At 47.6% G+C, this 18,457-nt stretch overlaps 4 long non-coding RNA genes across 6 annotated transcripts in view; 2 read left to right on the top strand and 2 right to left on the bottom strand.

The window, feature by feature from the left end:
• Positions 1–18,457, bottom strand: part of LOC310837033 — an 81,232-nt gene that overhangs the window by 31,332 nt on the left and 31,443 nt on the right. The gene's annotated exons all lie outside the window — the stretch shown is intronic.
• LOC310837031 lies at positions 1,622–7,009 on the bottom strand. 2 transcript variants are annotated; one of them, XR_014560348.1, is made up of 4 exons: positions 6,892–7,008; positions 6,156–6,601; positions 3,901–3,942; positions 1,622–2,194 (listed from the first exon to the last, which is right to left on the bottom strand). It is a non-coding gene; the product is annotated as an uncharacterized lncRNA (long non-coding RNA). The 2 variants fall into 2 exon arrangements; XR_014560349.1 differs by lacking the exons at positions 1,622–2,194; positions 3,901–3,942 and adding an exon at positions 5,989–6,003 and having other exon boundaries at positions 6,057–6,601; positions 6,892–7,009.
• On the top strand, positions 6,544–7,911 carry LOC310837048. Its single transcript, XR_014560373.1, has 3 exons — positions 6,544–6,603; positions 6,970–7,750; positions 7,818–7,911. It is a non-coding gene; the product is annotated as an uncharacterized lncRNA (long non-coding RNA).
• The window catches only part of LOC310837046, a 48,486-nt gene continuing 42,831 nt past the window's right edge, over positions 12,803–18,457 (top strand). Inside the window, exons 1-2 of the long non-coding RNA XR_014560371.1 lie at positions 12,803–13,395; positions 17,457–17,826. This is a non-coding gene — a long non-coding RNA (uncharacterized lncRNA). The remainder of the gene's footprint in view (positions 13,396–17,456; positions 17,827–18,457) is intronic.

The following is an 18,457-nucleotide window of genomic DNA, read 5'->3' on the forward strand; positions in this document are numbered from 1 at the left end:
ACATTGGCAGAAGCCTAAGCAGCCACGAGCTTGCTATTCAGACACAAGGATATTGTTTTAGTCATTTATTCTTATTTTTAATTACTTGGCACCACAGGCAGCTCTCTCCAAAAATGGCAAAGGCTACAATCCCACCTACATGGGAGGAAGCCCCACTGAATTCAGTAGGACTTACTTCCAAGTAGACATGGGTGCAGCAGTGCTGCAAGGATCTCTCTTGGAAGTCCAAGTAAATAAACTGCCACAGTGGCCGGATTAAACCGACCTGTGCAAAAACTGCAAGGTTAGGATTAGGGGTAGGATTAGGGGTAGGGGTAGTGGTAGGGGTAGGTTTTTTTAGGGTTGAATTTGTTGAGGGTTTGTTTTTTTAGAATTTTACGCCAGGAAATAAACTGCCACAGGGGCCGGATTAAACTGACCGGTGGGCTGGATTAGGCCCCCAAAATGGACTTTGGACATGCCTGATAAGCGCTTGGTCAATCATCATTAACTTTAGTGGGCTTAATTGTGATTTACTCCAGAATAAATAGGAGAGAAAAGAAGGGAATTGTGTTTTGAGATCTGATCATGAGCAGATCTTTATTTCTGAGAGGCAGCATTTATATTAATGCTTGGAGAGTTGACATTTATGTGGGGAGGCTCATTGAGGTTGCTATCACCCATCTGTGACATAAGAAGACATATTTCTTGAAAGCTTGAAAGCTTAAGTAAGAGGTGCCAAGGTTCCCACTTGACCTCTGATCAGGATGCACTTTTCTATATTCTTATATGCTTGGTAACTATGGATCATCAAGTCAATTTCCAAGGGAAAGAAAGTAGTCACGTGTTCAGTTATGGAAAACTTTATAAATATTATATACAAAAATAAATAAATAAAATAAATACTCAATGACCTGCCTTTCAGATAAGTGGAAATGAAGCAGCTGGTTGCCATGGTGAAATTATGATGACACTCTCACTCTGTTGTCTCACTGCTGAAGTCATAAGTCAGATTCAAGGAGGGATTTGCCCCCAAGGCCCTGCTTACCAGTTAACAGTCACCTAAAGTTTTCCAGTAAAACATGAAATGGTGCACACGCTACACCTTGTTTGTGCGCTTATCAGGCATGTCCAAAGTCCATTTTGGGGGCCTAATCCAGCCCACCGGTCAGTTTAATCCGGCCCCTGTGGCAGTTTATTTATTTCCTGGGGTAAAATCCTAAAAAAAACACCTTCAACAAATTCTTTTTTTTAAAAGAATATTTATTAAAGTTTACAATAATAGAATAAAAGGAAAAAAGTTTCATTCTCTCCCGTGCTGCAGAGTGTGTGAGACTACTGGATCACATACTCTGTGTGTTGAAATTCCATTCTTTGGAAGAGAGGGAACAGAAGGAACTGTGCGCCACTTCCGTCTTCTTTGTTCTGTGTTCTGTTCTGTTGTTCTCTCTCGGAGGGCCCACCCCCCATGGTTCTTCCGTTGGAAAAGAGGTGTGGTTTAAGCAGCCCAGTTGCCCCACCCTTTCCCATTGTGCCCTGTCCCTTTCCCTGCAAGGGTTCAGGTGAGTATAAACGCATGCAGAAAGACAAACGTATTTTACCACCCTACTTCCCATGTTAATCACAACACTATACAACACAATACAATAAAAATACCTTTATTGGCATTTCAAGTTAAGACCTTCCAAAATGGCTTGAGATACAAAGTCTTTCTTCTTTCTGTTTCCTGTTTCTGAGAGATTTGAATTGGGAAATCCTTTCGATTCTTCATGAATAAGAGGCAGTGGGGTGAGGGAGGCCACGGCCACATCCACACCATTTAACGTACTATGAAGCCGCTTTAAACACTCATAGCTTAAACACCCCCAAAGACTCTGGGAGCTATAGTTGGAAAAGGGTGCCAAGAGTTGTTAGGGGACCCCCTGTTCCCTGGCAAGAAGGGAACCCTACCTCTACCCCCACCCCTACCCCTGACGCTAACCCTAACCCTAACCCTAACGCTAACACTTAAGCCTTAACTAGAGCTACAATTCCCAGAGTTCCCCGGCAAGAAGGGAACGCTAACCCTGCCCCCTATCTACAGCTACAATTCCCAGAGTTCCCTGGCAAAAAGGGAACCCTAACCCTATCCCTGCCCCTGACGCTAACCCTAACCCTTAACCCTTAACTAGAGCTACAATTCCCAGAGTTCCCTGGCAAGAAGGGAACCCTACCCCTACCCCTAATCCTAATCCTAATACAGTGGAACCCCGCAAGACGAACACCTCGGAAGACGAAAAAATCGCTAGACGAAGGAGTTTTTCGTTTTCTTAGCCGCTTTGCAAGACGCATTTCCCTATGGGCTTGCTTCGCAAAACGAAGCTTGCCCCGCAAGCTCCAGGGATAGCGGGGAAGCACAGCGCGCCTTCCCCTCTGTTCCCGGACCCCTTTTGGACCAAGGGGTGGCAACAGGGAGAAGCAATCTTCTCCCCGCCACCCCTTGCTTTAAACAGGTCCGGGGACAGAGGGGAAGGCGCGCGGCGCTTCCCCTCTGTCCCCGGACGGTCTCCATAGGAACGCATTGATTGATTTTCAATGCATTCCTATGGGAAACCGTGCTTCGCTAGACGAAAAACTCACAAGAAGAAAAAACTTGTGGAACGAATTAATTTCGTCTTGCGAGGCACCACTGTACTTAAGCACCGTAACAAGTCTCCGTCCCCTTAACTACCTACAGTTCCCAGAATCCCTGAGGGGAAGCCATGCCTGTTTAAAGTGACTTCATAGCAGTTCCAGTGGTGCACTTAATGTGGCCTAATGTTCCCTCCCTCATTTTCTTCTCTCCCCACTGCTCCATCACTTGCAGTGCAGCAGATGTCTGCCTGCAGTTTCCCTTCAAAGCTCCTTCTCTCAAGTATGGCCAAGGCCTTGCCCATTCCTCACTGCCAGTTTTTAACGTTCACTTCTCCGATGTAAATAGGGATGTCCTGCGGTTCTCTTGATGACTTTGAAGACTGGACTTGGGGAAAACCTCACTGGCTCCAGACATCCCTGTAAGGCAAAGGCAAACAGGTGAGTGGGATGGCCAACACCCGACAGCGTCCCCCCAGATTCCTCCTCTGTTTGGCTGCCTGTTAACAAACAAGGCTTCCAAACCACTTTGCACCCATCTCAGCCAGCGTAGCCTCACAACATCCACTAGCCTGAATGCAAATTCTTCCAACAACCATCCACCAGCTGCAACCTCATCAGGTCCATTGCCAGACATCAACCAGCTTCAGAGCTGAGTGTCAGTCACCTTCAAGTAGCGATCCCACCAGCAAGTAATCTTTGTACTTGCCTTCTCCTTGCTCCACAGCATCCCAGCTCCGAGCGATTGCCTCCTTCCGCTTGCCAGCTTGCCGCCACGGGACAGGAGACCGCCTCGGCTGAGTGTCTTCTTTCTGTTTCTTGTTTCCGAGAGATTTGAATTGGGAAATCCTCTCGATTCTTCATGAATAAGAGGCAATGGGGACAGAGCATTTCAAGTTAAGACCTTCCAAAATGGCTTGAGAGACAAAGTCTTTCTTCTTTCTGTTTCCTGTTTCCGAGAGATTTGAATTGGGAAATCCTCTCGATTCTTCATGAATAAGAGGCAATGGGGACAGAGCATTTCAAGTTAAGACCTTCCAAAATGGCTTGAGAGACAAAGTCTTTCTTCTTTCTGTTTCCTGTTTTCGAGAGATTTGAATTGGGAAATCCTTTCGATTCTTCATGAATAAGAGGCAATGGGGTGAGGGAGGCCACGGCCACATCCACACCATTTAACGTGCTATGAAGCCGCTTTAAACACTCATGGCTTAAACACCCCCAAAGACTCTGGGAGCTATAGTTGGAAAAGGGTGCCAAGAGTTGTTAGGGGACCCCCTGTTCCCTGGCAAGAAGGGAACCCTACCGCGACACCCACCCCTACCCCTGACGCTAACCCTAACTCTAACCCTAACGCTAACCCTTAAGCCTTAACTAGAGCTACAAATCCCAGAGTTCCCCGGCAAGAAGGGAACCCTAACCCTGCCCCCTATCTACACCTACAATTCCCAGAGTTCCCTGGCAAAAAGGGAACCCTAACACCAACCCTTCCCCCTATCTACAGCTACAATTCCCAGAGTTCCCTGCCAAGGGAACCCCAACCCTATCCCTGCCCCTGATGCTAGCCCTTACCCTTAACCCTTAACTAGAGCTACAATTCCCAGAGTTCCCTGCCAAGGGAACCCCAACCCTATCCCTGCCCCTGACGCTAACCCTAACCCTTAACCCTTAACTAGAGCTACAATTCCCAGAGTTCCCTGGCAATAAGGGAACCCTACCCCTACCCCTAATCCTACCCCTAATCCTAATCCTAATACAGTCGAACCCCGCAAGACGAACACCTCGGAAGACGAAAAACTCGCTAGACGAAGGAGTTTTTCGTTTTCTTAGCCGCTTCGCAAGACGCATTTCCCTATGGGCTTGCTTCGCAAAACGAAGCTTGCCCCGCAAGCTCCAGGGATAGCGGGGAAGCACAGCGCGCCTTCCCCTCTGATCCCGGACCCCTTTTGGACCAAGGGGCGGCAACAGGGAGAAGCAATCTTCTCCCCGCCACCCCTTGCTTTAAACAGGTCCGGGGACAGAGGGGAAGGCGCGCGGTGCTTCCCCTCTGTCCCCGGACGGTCTCCATAGGAGTCATTGATTGATTTTCCTATGGGAAACCGTGCTTCGCTAGACGAAAAACTCACAAGAAGAAAAATCTTGTGGAACAAATTAATTTCGTCTTGCGAGGCACCACTGTACTTAAGCACCGTAACAAGTCTCCGTCCCCTTAACCACCTACAGTTCCCAGAATCCCTGAGGGGAAGCCATGCCTGTTTAAAGTGACTTCATAGCAGTTCCAGTGGTGCACCTAATGTGGCCTAATGTTCCCTCCCTCATTTTCTTCTCTCCCCACTGCTCCATCACTTGCAGTGCAGCAGATGTCTGCCTGCAGTCTCCCTTCAAAGCTCCTTCTCTCAAGTATGGCCAAGGCCTTGCCCATTCCTCACTGCCAGTATTTCACGTTCACTTCTCCGATGTAAATAGGGATGTCCTGCGGTTCTCTTGATGACTTTTAAGACGGGATTTGGGGAAAACCTCACCGGCTCCAGACATCCCTGTAAGGCAAAGGCAAACAGGTGAGTGAGATGGCCAACACCCGACAGCGTCCCCCCAGATTCCTCCTCTGTTTGGCTGCCTGTTAACAAACAAGGCTTCCAAACCACTTTGCACCCATCTCAGCCAGCGTAGTCTCACAACATCCACTAGCCTGAATGCAAATTCTTCCGACAACCATCCACCAGCTGCAACCTCATCAGGTCCATTGCCAGACATCAACCAGCTTCAGAGCTGAGTGTCAGTCAACTTCAAGTAGCGATCCCACCAGCAAGTAATCTTTGTACTTGCCTTCTCCTTGCTCCACAGCATCCCAGCGCCGGGCGATTGCCTCCTTCAGCTTGCCAGCTTGCCGCCACGGGACAGGAGACTGCCTAGGCTGAGTGTCTTCTTTCTGTTTCTTCTTTCCGAGAGATTTGAATTGGGAAATCCTCTCGATTCTTCATGAATAAGAGGCAATGGGGACAGAGCATTTCAAGTTAAGACCTTCCAAAATGGCTTGAGAGACAAATTCTTTCTTCTTTCTGTTTCCTGTTTCCGAGAGATTTGAATTGGGAAATCCTTTCGATTCTTCATGAATAAGAGGCAATGGGGTGAGGGAGGCCACGGCCACATCCACACCATTTAACGTGCTATGAAGCCGCTTTAAACACTCATGGCTTAAACACCCCCAAAGACTCTGGGAGCTATAGTTGGAAAAGGGTGCCAAGAGTTGTTAGGGGACCCCCTGTTCCCTGGCAAGAAGGGAACCCTACCGCTACCCCCACCTCTACCCCTGACGCTAACCCTAACTCTAACCCTAACGCTAACCCTTAAGCCTTAACTAGAGCTACAATTCCCAGAGTTCCCCAGCAAGAAGGGAATCCTAACCCTGCCCCCTATCTACAGCTACAATTCCCAGAGTTCCCTGGCAAACAAGGAACCCTAACCCCAACCCTTCCCCCTATCTACAGCTACAATTCCCAGAGTTCCCTGCCAAGGGAACCCCAACCCTATCCCTGCCCCTGACGCTAACCCCAACTCTAACCCTTAACTAGAGCTACAATTCCCAGAGTTCCCTGGCAAGAAGGGAACCCTACCCCTAATCCTACCCCTAATCCTACCCCTAATCCTAATCCTAATGCTTAAGCACCGTAACAAGTCTCCGTCCCCTTAACCACCTACAGTTCCCAGAATCCCTGAGGGGAAGCCATGCCTGTTTAAAGTGACTTCATAGCAGTTCCAGTGGTGCACCTAATGTGGCCTAATGTTCCCTCCCTCATTTTCTTCTCTCCCCACTGCTCCATCACTTGCAGTGCAGCAGATGTCTGCCTGCAGTCTCCCTTCAAAGCTCCTTCTCTCAAGTATGGCCAAGGCCTTGCCCATTCCTCACTGCCAGTATTTCACGTTCACTTCTCCGATGTAAATAGGGATGTCCTGCGGTTCTCTTGATGACTTTGAAGACTGGACTTGGGGAAAACCTCACCGGCTCCAGACATCCCTGTAAGGCAAAGGCAAACAGGTGAGTGGGATGGCCAACACCCGACAGCGTCCCCCCCAGATTCCTCCTCTGTTTGGCTGCCTGTTAACAAACAAGGCTTCCAAACCACTTTGCACCCATCTCAGCCAGCGTAGCCTCACAACATCCACTAGCCTGAATGCAAATTCTTTCGACAACCATCCACCAGCTGCAACCTCATCAGGTCCATTCTCAGACATCAACCAGCTTCAGAGCTGAGTGTCAGTCACCTTCAAGTAGCGATCCCAACAGCAAGTAATCTTTGTACTTGCCTTCTCCTTGCTCCACAGCATCCCAGCACCGGGTGATTGCTTTCTTCCGCTTGCCAGCTTGCCAACACGGGACAGGAGGCCACCAGAGCCACGGCATCCCAGCGCCGGGCAATTGCCTCCTTTCGCTTGCCAGCTCGCCACCACGGGACAGGAGGCCGCCTGGGCTGAGTGCCACCGAGCTGCCCATTTCTCTCTGGGGAGGGCAACTGCTGAGGCTTGCGCCTTGGCCCACATTTATACCCGCTCAGCAGCCAAATGTTTTTGTCACATCACAATCAACCCACAGACAATGGCAGCAGCTGGGGAGGCATCACCATCACTCCCTCAGCCCTCACAATGGTGAGCCCAGCTCAGCAGCCAAAACACACACACACACACACACACAAGTTGTGCCAATATCTGTGAAGGCCACACCGGAAACCCAAAGGGGCAGGAGGGGGACATTTTTCAGCCCAGTGGTTGCATTTCCCTCCACACAACACTAGTCCAACACACAAATGAACAGAGCAATGAAAGCAAGCCTTATCTTGGCACAGGAAGCTGTTGAAGGAATGACATGCAGAGAGAAAGTTAGCATCTCAGGAAAAAAACACTTTTTCATCAGTCAATCAATCAATCAATCAATCAATCATTTATTGTATTTGACTAAAACCCATTATAAATCCAGTTACAAAAGCACCAAACCCAATGACCCAAACTATGGCTCCCACATTCTTGGGGGGGGGGGGGGAGCCAGGTGGATGCCATGTTAACTCAGCAATGTGTCAAGTGATGGCGACCTACTACCTCCAGGTTCAGAGGTGACATATTTCTGCATATCAGTTCCTGAGAATCACGAGGGCTGTTGTGGTCAGATTCTGTTTGCAGTTTTTGCACAGGCATCTGTGAGAATGGGATGCTGAACTTGGGCCACTGGCCTGATCCAGGCAGCTTTCTTATGTTACAAAGGAAGACTTCCAAGAGAATACTTTTAATGCAGCACTCCAAGAAATGCTGCAAGTTTCAGAAAGTCACAAAATGCACTCCAAAAACAGAAATTTTGAAACCATTTCAGCACTGTGTCATTTATCTATTTTTCTGCATCTCTTATCTGAACTATGTACTTGCAGTTTCTTTGAGTATGTTTTTTCCAATTTATTTTTATTTGGTAGCCATTTCTCCTTTTCCGAGGAAGGAACAAAAACATTTGAAGTTCTTAGTGTCCCTGACTTAAGGGTCTGACTCCTCTGCCCTGCCTACCAAGCGCTCACTGGCTGGTGTGCCTTTCACTGTAGGGAGATCAGAAGAGGACCGCTACATTGGCAGAAGTCTAAGCAGCCACGAGCTTGCTATTCAGACACAAGGATATTGTTTTAGTCATTTATTCTTATTTTTAATTACTTGGCACCACAGGCAGCTCTCTCCAAAAATGGCAAAGGCTACAATCCCACCTACATGGGAGGAAGCCCCACTGAATTCAGTAGGACTTACTTCCAAGTAGACATGGGTGCAGCAGTGCTGCAAGGATCTCTCTTGGAAGTCCAAGTAAATAAACTGCCACAGCGGCCGGATTAAACCGACCTGTGCAAAAACTGCAAGGTTAGGATTAGGGGTAGGATTAGGGGTAGGGGTAGTGGTAGGGGTAGGTTTTTTTAGGGTTGAATTTGTTGAGGGTTTGTTTTTTTAGGATTTTACGCCAGGAAATAAACTGCCACAGGGGCCGGATTAAACTGACCGGTGGGCTGGATTATGCCCCCAAAATGGACTTTGGACATGCCTGATAAGCGCACAAACAAGGTTTAGCGTGTGCACCATTTCATGTTTTACTGGAAAACTTTAGGTGACTGTTAACTGGTAGGCAGGTCCTTGGGGGGAAATCCCCCCTTGAATCTGACTTATGACTTCAGCAGTGAGACTACAGAGTGACAGTGTCATCATAATTTCACCATGGCAACCAACTGCTTCATTTCCACTTACTTGAAAGGCAGGTCATTGAGTATTTATTTTATTTATTTATTTTTGTATGAAATATTTATTAAGTTTTCCATAACTAAACACGTGACTACTTTCTTTCCCTTGGAAATTGAATTGATGATCCACAGTTACCAAGCATCTAAGAATATAGAAAAGAGCATCCTGATCAGAGGTCAAGTGGGAACCTTGGCACCTCTTACTTAAGCTTTCAAGCTTTCAAGAAATATGTCTTCTTATGTCACAGATGGGTGATAGCAACCTCAATGAGGCTCCCCACGTAAATGTCAACTCTCCAAGCATTAATATAAACGCTGCCTCTCAAAAATAAAGATCTGCTCATGATCAGATCTCAAAACACAATTCCCTTCTTTTCTCTCCTATTTATTCTGGAGTAAGTCACAATTAAGCCCACTAAAGTTAATGATGCTTGACCAAGCGCTTATCAGGCATGTCCAAAGTCCATCTTGTGTCTTCCAGTACTTTGCAATAAGTATTCTTACTGCTGTTGTAGCGTACATAAAGAAAGTTCTATCCTTCTTTGGCACCAATTGGCCGACCATGCCCAGGAGAAAGGCCTCTGGTTTCTTCAGGAAGGTATATTTAAATACCTTTTTCATTTCATTATAAATCATTTCCCAGAAAGCCTTAATCCTTGGGCACATCCACCAAAGGTGGATGCAAAGTACTGGAAGACACAAGATCTACCCACTCTGGAAGAATGGCAGATGAAGATGATTGACTATATGGGACTGGCAGAAATGACTGGCAGAATCCAAGACCAGGGAGAAGAGTCGGCGGAAGAAGATTGGAAGAAATTTAAAGACTATTTACAGAAATATTGCAAAATTAATGAATGTTAGAATGATGTTGGATAGAAACTAAGTGGTTTCCAGCTGTAATGCTTTAAGAGAATATGGGAAAAAAGGTTTAGAAACAGGTGAAAATTTATTGATAAGGATTTGCTGAACTAATAATTTGAACTGGAATACAAAAAAGGGAGGTATGAGGTGGTCTGGGAAATAAGTTAATGAAAAATAAGCATTGGAAACTTTATGTGTTTTTTAAATATTTTCATTTTTGTATTTTTGTATTTTTGTTACTTCTTTTCTTTTCTTTTTTCTTTTTTCTTTTTTCCTTTTATTCTATTATTATTGTAAACTTTAATAAATATTCTTTTAAAAAAAAGAATTTGTTGAGGGTTTTTTTTTAAGGATTTTACCCCAGGAAATAAATAAACTGCCACAGGGGCCGGATTAAACTGACCGGTGGGCTGGATTAGGCCCCCAAAATCGACTTTGGACATGCCTGATAAGCGCACAAACAAGCTGTAGCGTGTGCACCATTTCATGTTTTACTGGAAAACTTTAGGTGACTGTTAACTGGTAGGCAGGGCCTTGGGGGCAAATCCCTCCTTGAATCTGACTTATGACTTCAGCAGTGAGACAACAGAGTGACAGTGTCATCATAATTTCACCATGGCAACCAACTGCTTCATTTCCACTTACTTGAAAGGCAGGTCATTGAGTATTTATTTTATTTATTTATTTTTGTATGAAATATTTATTAAGTTTTCCATAACTGAACACATGACTACTTTCTTTCCCTTGGAAATTGAATTGATGATCCACAGTTACCAAGCATCTAAGAATATAGAAAAGAGCATCCTGATCAGAGGTCAAGTGGAAACCTTGGCACCTCTTACTTAAGCTTTCAAGCTTTCAAGAAATATGTCTTCTTATGTCACAGATGGGTGATAGCAACCTCAATGAGCCTCCCCATGTAAATGTCAACTCTCCAAGCATTAATATAAACGCTGCCTCTCAGAAATAAAGATCTGCTCATGATCAGATCTCAAAACACAATTCCCTTCTTTTCTCTCCTATTTATTCTGGAGTAAGCCACAATTAAGCCCACTAAAGTTAATGATGCTTGACCAAGCGCTTATCAGGCATGTCCAAAGTCCATTTTGGGGGCCTGATCCAGCCCACCAGTCAGTTTAATCCGGCCCCTGTGGCAGTTTATTTCCTGGCGTAAAATCCTAAAAAAACAAACCCTCAACAAATTCAACCCTAAAAAAACCTACCCCTACCACTACCCCTACCCCTAATCCTACCCCTAATCCTAACCTTGCAGTTTTTGCACAGGTCGGTTTAATCCGGCCGCTGTGGCAGTTTATTTACTTGGACTTCCAAGAGAGATCCTTGCAGCACTGCTGCACCCATGTCTACTTGGAAGTAAGTCCTACTGAATTCAGTGGGGCTTCCTCCCATGTAGGTGGGATTGTAGCCTTTGCCATTTTTGGAGAGAGCTGCCTGTGGTGCCAAGTAATTAAAAATAAGAATAAATGACTAAAACAATATCCTTGTGTCTGAATAGCAAGCTCGTGGCTGCTTAGGCTTCTGCCAATGTAGCGGTCCTCTTCTGATCTCCCTACAGTGAAAGGCACACCAGCCAGTGAGCGCTTGGTAGGCAGGGCAGAGGAGTCAGACCCTTAGGTCAGGGACACTAAGAACTTCAAATGCTTTTGTTCCTTCCTCGGAAAGGGAGAAATGGCTACCAAATAAAAATAAATTGGAATAAAACATACTCAAAGAAACTGCAAGTACATAGTTCAGATAAGAGATGCAGAAAAATAGATAAATGACACAGTTCTGAAATGGTTTCAAAATTTCTGTTTTTGGAGTGCATTATGTGACTTTCTGAAACTTGCAGCATTTCTTGGAGTGCTGCATTAAAAGTATTCTCTTGGAAATCTTCCTTTGTAACATAAGAAAGCTGCCTGGATCAGGCCAGTGGCCCAAATTCAGCTTCTCGTTCTCACAGATGCCTGTGCAAAAACTGCAAGCAGAATCTGACCACAACAGCCCTCGTGATTCTCAGGAACTGATATGCAGAAATATGTCACCTCTGAACCTGGAGGTAGTAGGTCGCCATCACTTGACACATTGCTGAGTTAACATGGCATCCACCTGGCTCCCTCCCCCAAGAATCTGGGAGCCATAGTTTGGGTCATTGGGTTTGGTGCTTTTGTAACTGGATTTATAATGGGTTTTAGTCAAATACAATAAATGATTGATTGATTGATTGATTGATTGATTGATTGACTGATGAAAAAGTGTTTTTTTCCTGAGATGCTAACTTTCTCTCTGCATGTCATTCCTTCAACAGCTTCCTGTGCAAAGATAAGGCTTGCTTTCATTGCTCTGTTCATTTGTGTGTTGGACTAGTGTTGTGTGGAGGGAAATGCAACCACTGGGCTGAAAAATGTCCCCCTCCTGCCCCTTTGGGTTTCCGGTGTGGCCTTCACAGATATTGGCACAACTTGTGTGTGTGTGTGTGTGTGTGTGTGTGTGTGTTTTGGCTGCTGAGCTGGGCTCACCATTGTGAGGGCTGAGGGAGTGATGGTGATGCCTCCCCAGCTGCTGCCATTGTCTGTGGGTTGATTGTGATGTGACAAAAACATTTGGCTGCTGAGCGGGTATAAATGTGGGCCAAGGCGCAAGCCTCAGCAGTTGCCCTCCCCAGAGAGAAATGGGCAGCTCGGTGGCACTCAGCCCAGGCGGCCTCCTGTCCCGTGGTGGCGAGCTGGCAAGCGAAAGGAGGCAATTGCCCGGCGCTGGGATGCCGTGGCTCTGGTGGCCTCCTGTCCCGTGTTGGCAAGCTGGCAAGCGGAAGAAAGCAATCACCCGGTGCTGGGATGCCGTGGAGCAAGGAGAAGGCAAGTGCAAAGATTACTTGCTGTTGGGATCGCTACTTGAAGGTGACTGACACTCAGCTCTGAAGCTGGTTGTTGTCTGGCAATGGACCTGATGAGGTTGCAGCTGGTGGATGGTTGTCGGAAGAATTTGCATTCAGGCTAGTGGATGTTGTGAGGCTACGCTGGCTGAGATGGGTGCAAAGTGGTTTGGAAGCCTTGTTTGTTAACAGGCAGCCAAACAGAGGAGGAATCTGGGGGGGACGCTGTCGGGTGTTGTCCATCCCACTCACCTGTTTGCCTTTGCCTTACAGGGATGTCTGGAGCCGGTGAGGTTTTCCCCAAGTCCAGTCTTAAAAGTCATCAAGAGAACCGCAGGACATCCCTATTTTCATCGGAGAAGTGAACGTGAAATACTGGCAGTGAGGAATGGGCAAGGCCTTGGCCATACTTGAGAGAAGGAGCTTTGAAGGGAGACTGCAGGCAGACATCTGCTGCACTGCAAGTGATGGGGCAGTGGGGAGAGAAGAAAATGAGGGAGGGAACATTAGGCCACATTAGGTGCACCACTGGAACTGCTATGAAGTCACTTTAAACAGGCATGGCTTCCCCTCAGGGATTCTGGGAACTGTAGGTGGTTAAGGGGACGGAGACTTGTTACGGTGTTTAAGTATTAGGATTAGGATTAGGGGTAGGATTAGGGGTAGGGTTCCCTTCTTGCTAGGGAACTCTGGGAATTGTAGCTCTAGTTAAGGGTTAAGGGTTAGAGTTGGGGTTAGCGTCAGGGGCAGGGATAGGGTTGGGGTTCCCTTGGCAGGGAACTCTGGGAATTGTAGCTGTAGATAGGGGGAAGGGTTGTGGTTAGGGTTCCCTTTTTGCCAGGGAACTCTGGGAATTGTAGCTGTAGATAGGGGGCAGGGTTAGGATTCCCTTCTTGCTGGGGAACTCTGGGAATTGTAGCTCTAGTTAAGGCTTTAAGGGTTAGCGTTAGGGTTAGAGTTAGGGTTAGCGTCAGGGGTAGGGGTGGGGGTAGCGGTAGGGTTCCCTTCTTGCCAGGGAACAGGGGGTCCCCTAACAACTCTTGGCACCCTTTTCCAACTATAGCTCCCAGAGTCTTTGGGGGTGTTTAAGCCATGAGTGTTTAAAGCGGCTTCATAGCACGTTAAATGGTGTGGATGTGGCCGTGGCCTCCCTCACCCCATTGCCTCTTATTCATGAAGAATCGAAAGGATTTCCTGATTCAAATCTCTCGGAAACAGGAAACAGAAAGAAGAAAGACTTTGTCTCTCAAGCCATTTTGGAAGGTCTTAACTTGAAATGCTCTGTCCCCATTGCCTCTTATTCATGAAGAATCGAGAGGATTTCCCAATTCAAATCTCTCGGAAACAGGAAACAGAAAGAAGAAAGACTTTGTCTCTCAAGCCATTTTGGAAGGTCTTAACTTGAAATGCTCTGTCCCCATTGCCTCTTATTAATGAAGAATCAAGAGGATTTCCCAATTCAAATCTCTCGGAAACAAGAAACAGAAAGAAGACACTCAGCCGAGGCGGTCTCCTGTCCCGTGGCGGCAAGCTGGCAAGCGGAAGGAGGCAATCGCTCGGAGCTGGGATGCTGTGGAGCAAGGAGAAGGCAAGTACAAAGATTACTTGCTGGTGGGATCGCTACTTGAAGGTGACTGACACTCAGCTCTGAAGCTGGTTGATGTCTGGCAATGGACCTGATGAGGTTGCAGCTGGTGGATGGTTGTCGGAAGAATTTGCATTCAGGCTAGTGGATGTTGTGAGGCTACGCTGGCTGAGATGGGTGCAAAGTGGTTTGGAAGCCTTGTTTGTAAACAGGCAACCAAACAGAGGAGGAATCTGGGGGGACGCTGTCGGGTGTTGGCCATCCCACTCACCTGTTTGCCTTTGCCTTACAGGGATGTCTGGAGCCAGTGAGGTTTTCCCCAAGTCCAGTCTTCAAAGTCATCAAGAGAACCGCAGGACATCCCTATTTACATCGGAGAAGTGAACGTGAAATACTGGCAGTGAGGAATGGGCAAGGCCTTGGCCATACTTGAGAGAAGGAGCTTTGAAGGGAAACTGCAGGCAGACATCTGCTGCACTGCAAGTGATGGAGCAGTGGGGAGAGAAGAAAATGAGGGAGGGAACATTAGGCCACATTAGGTGCACCACTGGAACTGCTATGAAGTCACTTTAAACAGGCATGGCTTCCCCTCAGGGATTCTGGGAACTGTAGGTAGTTAAGGGGACGGAGACTTGTTACGGTGCTTAAGTACAGTGGTGCCTCGCAAGACGAAATTAATTCGTTCCACAAGTTTTTTCTTCTTGTGAGTTTTTCGTCTAGCGAAGCACGGTTTCCCATAGGAATGCATTGAAAATCAATCAATGCGTTCCTATGGAGACCGTCCGGGGACAGAGGGGAAGCGCCGCGCGCCTTCCCCTCTGTCCCCGGACCTGTTTAAAGCAAGGGGCAGCGGGGAGAAGATTGCTTCTCCCCGTTGCCTTCCCCGGACCTGTTTAAAGCAAGGGGTGGAGGGGAAAAGATCGCTTCTCCTTGTTGCCGCCCCTTGGTTCAAATGGGGTCCGGGGACAGAGGGGAAGGCATGCTGCGCTTTCCCGCTATCCCCGGAGCTTGCGGGGCAAGCTTCGTTTTGCGAAGCAAGCCCATAGGAAAATGCGTCTTGCGAAGCAGCTAAGAAAACGAAAAACTCCTTCGTCTAGCGAGTTTTTCATCTTCCGAGGTGTTCGTCTTGCGGAGTACCACTGTATTAGGATTAGGATTAGGGGTAGGATTAGGGGTAGGGGTAGGGTTCCCTTCTTGCCAGGGAACTCTGGGAATTTTAGCTCTAGTTAAGGGTTAAGGGTTAGGGTTAGCGTCAGGGGCAGGGATAGGGTTGGGGTTCCCTTGGCAGGGAACTCTGGGAATTGTAGCTGTAGATAGGGGGAAGGGTTGGGGTTAGGGTTCCCTTTTTGCCAGGGAACTCTGGGAATTGTAGGTGTAGATTGGGGGCAGGGTTAGGATTCCCTTCTTGCTGGGGAACTCTGGGAATTGTAGCTCTAGTTAAGGCTTTAAGGGTTAGCGTTAGGGTTAGAGTTAGGGTTAGCGTCAGGGGTAGGGGTGGTGGTAGAGGTAGGGTTCCCTTCTTGCCAGGGAACAGGGGGTCCCCTAACAACTCTTGGCACCCTTTTCCAACTATAGCTCCCAGAGTCTTTGGGGGTGTTTAAGCCATGAGTGTTTAAAGCGGCTTCATAGCACGTTAAATGGTGTGGATGTGGCTGTGGCCTCCCTCACCCCATTGCCTCTTATTCATGAAGAATCGAAAGGATTTCCCAATTCAAATCTCTTGGAAACAGGAAACAGAAAGAAGAAAGACTTTGTATCTCAAGCCATTTTGGAAGGTCTTAACTTGAAATGCTCTGTCCCCATTGCCTCTTATTCATGAAGAATCGAGAGGATTTCCCAATTCAAATCTCTCGGAAACAAGAAACAGAAAGAAGACACTCAGCCTAGGCGGTCTCCTGTCCCGTGGCGGCAAGCTGGCAAGCGGAAGGAGGCAATCACCCGGCGCTGCGATGCTATGGAGCAAGGAGAAGGCAAGTACAAAGATTACTTGCTGGTGGGATCGCTACTTGAAGGTGACTGACACTCAGCTCTGAAACTGGTTGATGTCTGGCAATGGACCTGATGAGTTTGCAGCTGGTAGATGGTTGTCGGAAGAATTTGCATTCAGGCTAGTGGATGTTGTGAGGCTACGCTGGCTGAGATGGGTGCAAAGTGGTTTGGAAGCCTTGTTTGTTAACAGGCAGCCAAACAGAGGAGGAATCTGGGGGGGACGCTATCGGGTGTTGGCCATCCCACTCACCTGTTTGCCTTTGCCTTACAGGGATGTCTGGAGCCGGTGAGGTTTTCCCCAAGTCCAGTCTTAAAAGTCATCAAGAGAACCGCAGGACATCCCTATTTACATCGGAGAAGTGAATGTGAAATACTGGCAGTGAGGAATGGGCAAGGCCTTGGCCATACTTGAGAGAAGGAGATTTGAAGGGAGACTGCAGGCAGACATCTGCTGCACTGCAAGTGATGGGGCAGTGGGGAGAGAACAAAATGAGGGAGGGAACATTAGGCCACATTAGGTGCACCACTGGAACTGCTATGAAGTCACTTTAAACAGGCATGGCTTCCCCTCAGGGATTCTGGGAACTGTAGGTGGTTAAGGGGACGGAGACTTGTTACGGTGCTTAAGTACAGTGGTGCCTCGCAAGACGAAATTAATTCGTTCCACAAGTTTTTTCTTCTTGTGAGTTTTTTGTCTTGCGAAGCATGGTTTCCCATAGGAATGCATTGAAAATCAATCAATGTGTTCCTATGGAGACCGTCCGGGGACAGAGGGTAAGCGCCGCGCGCCTTCCCCTCTGTCCCCGGACCTGTTTTAAAGCAAGGGGCAGCGGGGAGAAGATCGCTTCTCCTTGTTGCCGCCCCTTGGTTCAAATGGGGTCCGGGGACAGAGGGGAAGGCATGCTGCGCTTTCCCGCTATCCCCGGAGCTTGCGGGGCAAGCTTCGTTTTGCGAAGCAAGCCCATAGGGAAATGCGTCTTGCGAAGCGGCTAAGAAAACGAAAAACTCCTTCGTCTAGCGAGTTTTTCATCTTCCGAGGTGTTCGTCTTGCGGGGTACCACTGTATTAGGATTAGGATTAGGGGTAGGATTAGGGGTAGGGGTAGGGTTCCCTTCTTGCCAGGGAACTCTGGGAATTTTAGCTCTAGTTAAGGGTTAAGGGTTAGGGTTAGCGTCAGGGGCAGGGATAGGGTTGGGGTTCCCTTGGCAGGGAACTCTGGCAATTGTAGCTGTAGATAGGGGGAAGGGTTGGGGTTAGGGTTCCCTTTTTGCCAGGGAACTCTGGGAATTGTAGCTGTAGATAGGGGGGCAGGGTTAGGGTTCCCTTCTTGCCGGGGAACTCTGGGAATTGTAGCTCTAGTTAAGGCTTAAGGGTTAGCGTTAGGGTTAGAGTTAGGGTTAGCGTCAGGGGTAGGGGTGGGGTTAGAGGTAGGGTTCCCTTCTTGCAGGGGACAGGGGGTCCCCTAACAACTCTTGGCACCCTTTTCCAACTATAGCTCCCAGAGTCTTTGGGGGTGTTTAAGCCATGAGTGTTTAAAGCGGCTTCATAGCACGTTAAATGGTGTGGATGTGGCCGTGGCCTCCCTCACCCCATTGCCTCTTATTCATGAAGAATCGAAAGGATTTCCCAATTCAAATCTCTCAGAAACAGAAAACAGAAAGAAGAAAGACTTTGTATCTCAAGCCATTTTGGAAAGTCTTAACTTGAAATGCCAATAAAGGTATTTTTATTGTATTGTGTTGTATAGTGTTGTGATTAACATGGGAAGTAGGGTGGTAAAATACGTTTGTCTTTCTGCATGCGTTTATACTCACCTGAACCCTTGCAGGGAAAGGGACAGGGCACAATGGGAAAGGGTGGGGCAACCGGGCTGCTTAAACCACACCTCTTTTCCAACGGAAGAACCATGGGGGGTGGGCCCTCCGAGAGAGAACAACAGAACAGAACACAGAACAAAGAAGACGGAAGTGGCGCACAGTTTCTTCTGTTCCCTCTTCCAAAGAATGGAATGTCAACACACAGAGTATGTGATCCAGTAGTCTCACACACACTGCAGCACGGGAGAGAATGAAACTCCGGACATCCAGCTCCCCCTTCTCGGCTTCTCTTGAACTCTTTGACTGTCACCCTGTACAATCTTTTTTCAAAGAGGTCCAGATTTGATGAAGTGAAGGGCCGTGAGAGCCGCCAAAACAGCCAACCCAAGTTGTTAACCTTTTTTTAGGGTTGAATTTGTTGAGGGTTTGTTTTTTTAGGATTCTACCCCAGGAAATAAATAAACTGCCACAGGGGCCGGATTAAACT

The sequence above is a fragment of the Podarcis gaigeae genome (genome assembly GCF_964106915.1).
Source record: "Podarcis gaigeae genome assembly, chromosome: Z".
NCBI classification, from domain to species: Eukaryota; Metazoa; Chordata; class Lepidosauria; order Squamata; family Lacertidae; genus Podarcis; species Podarcis gaigeae.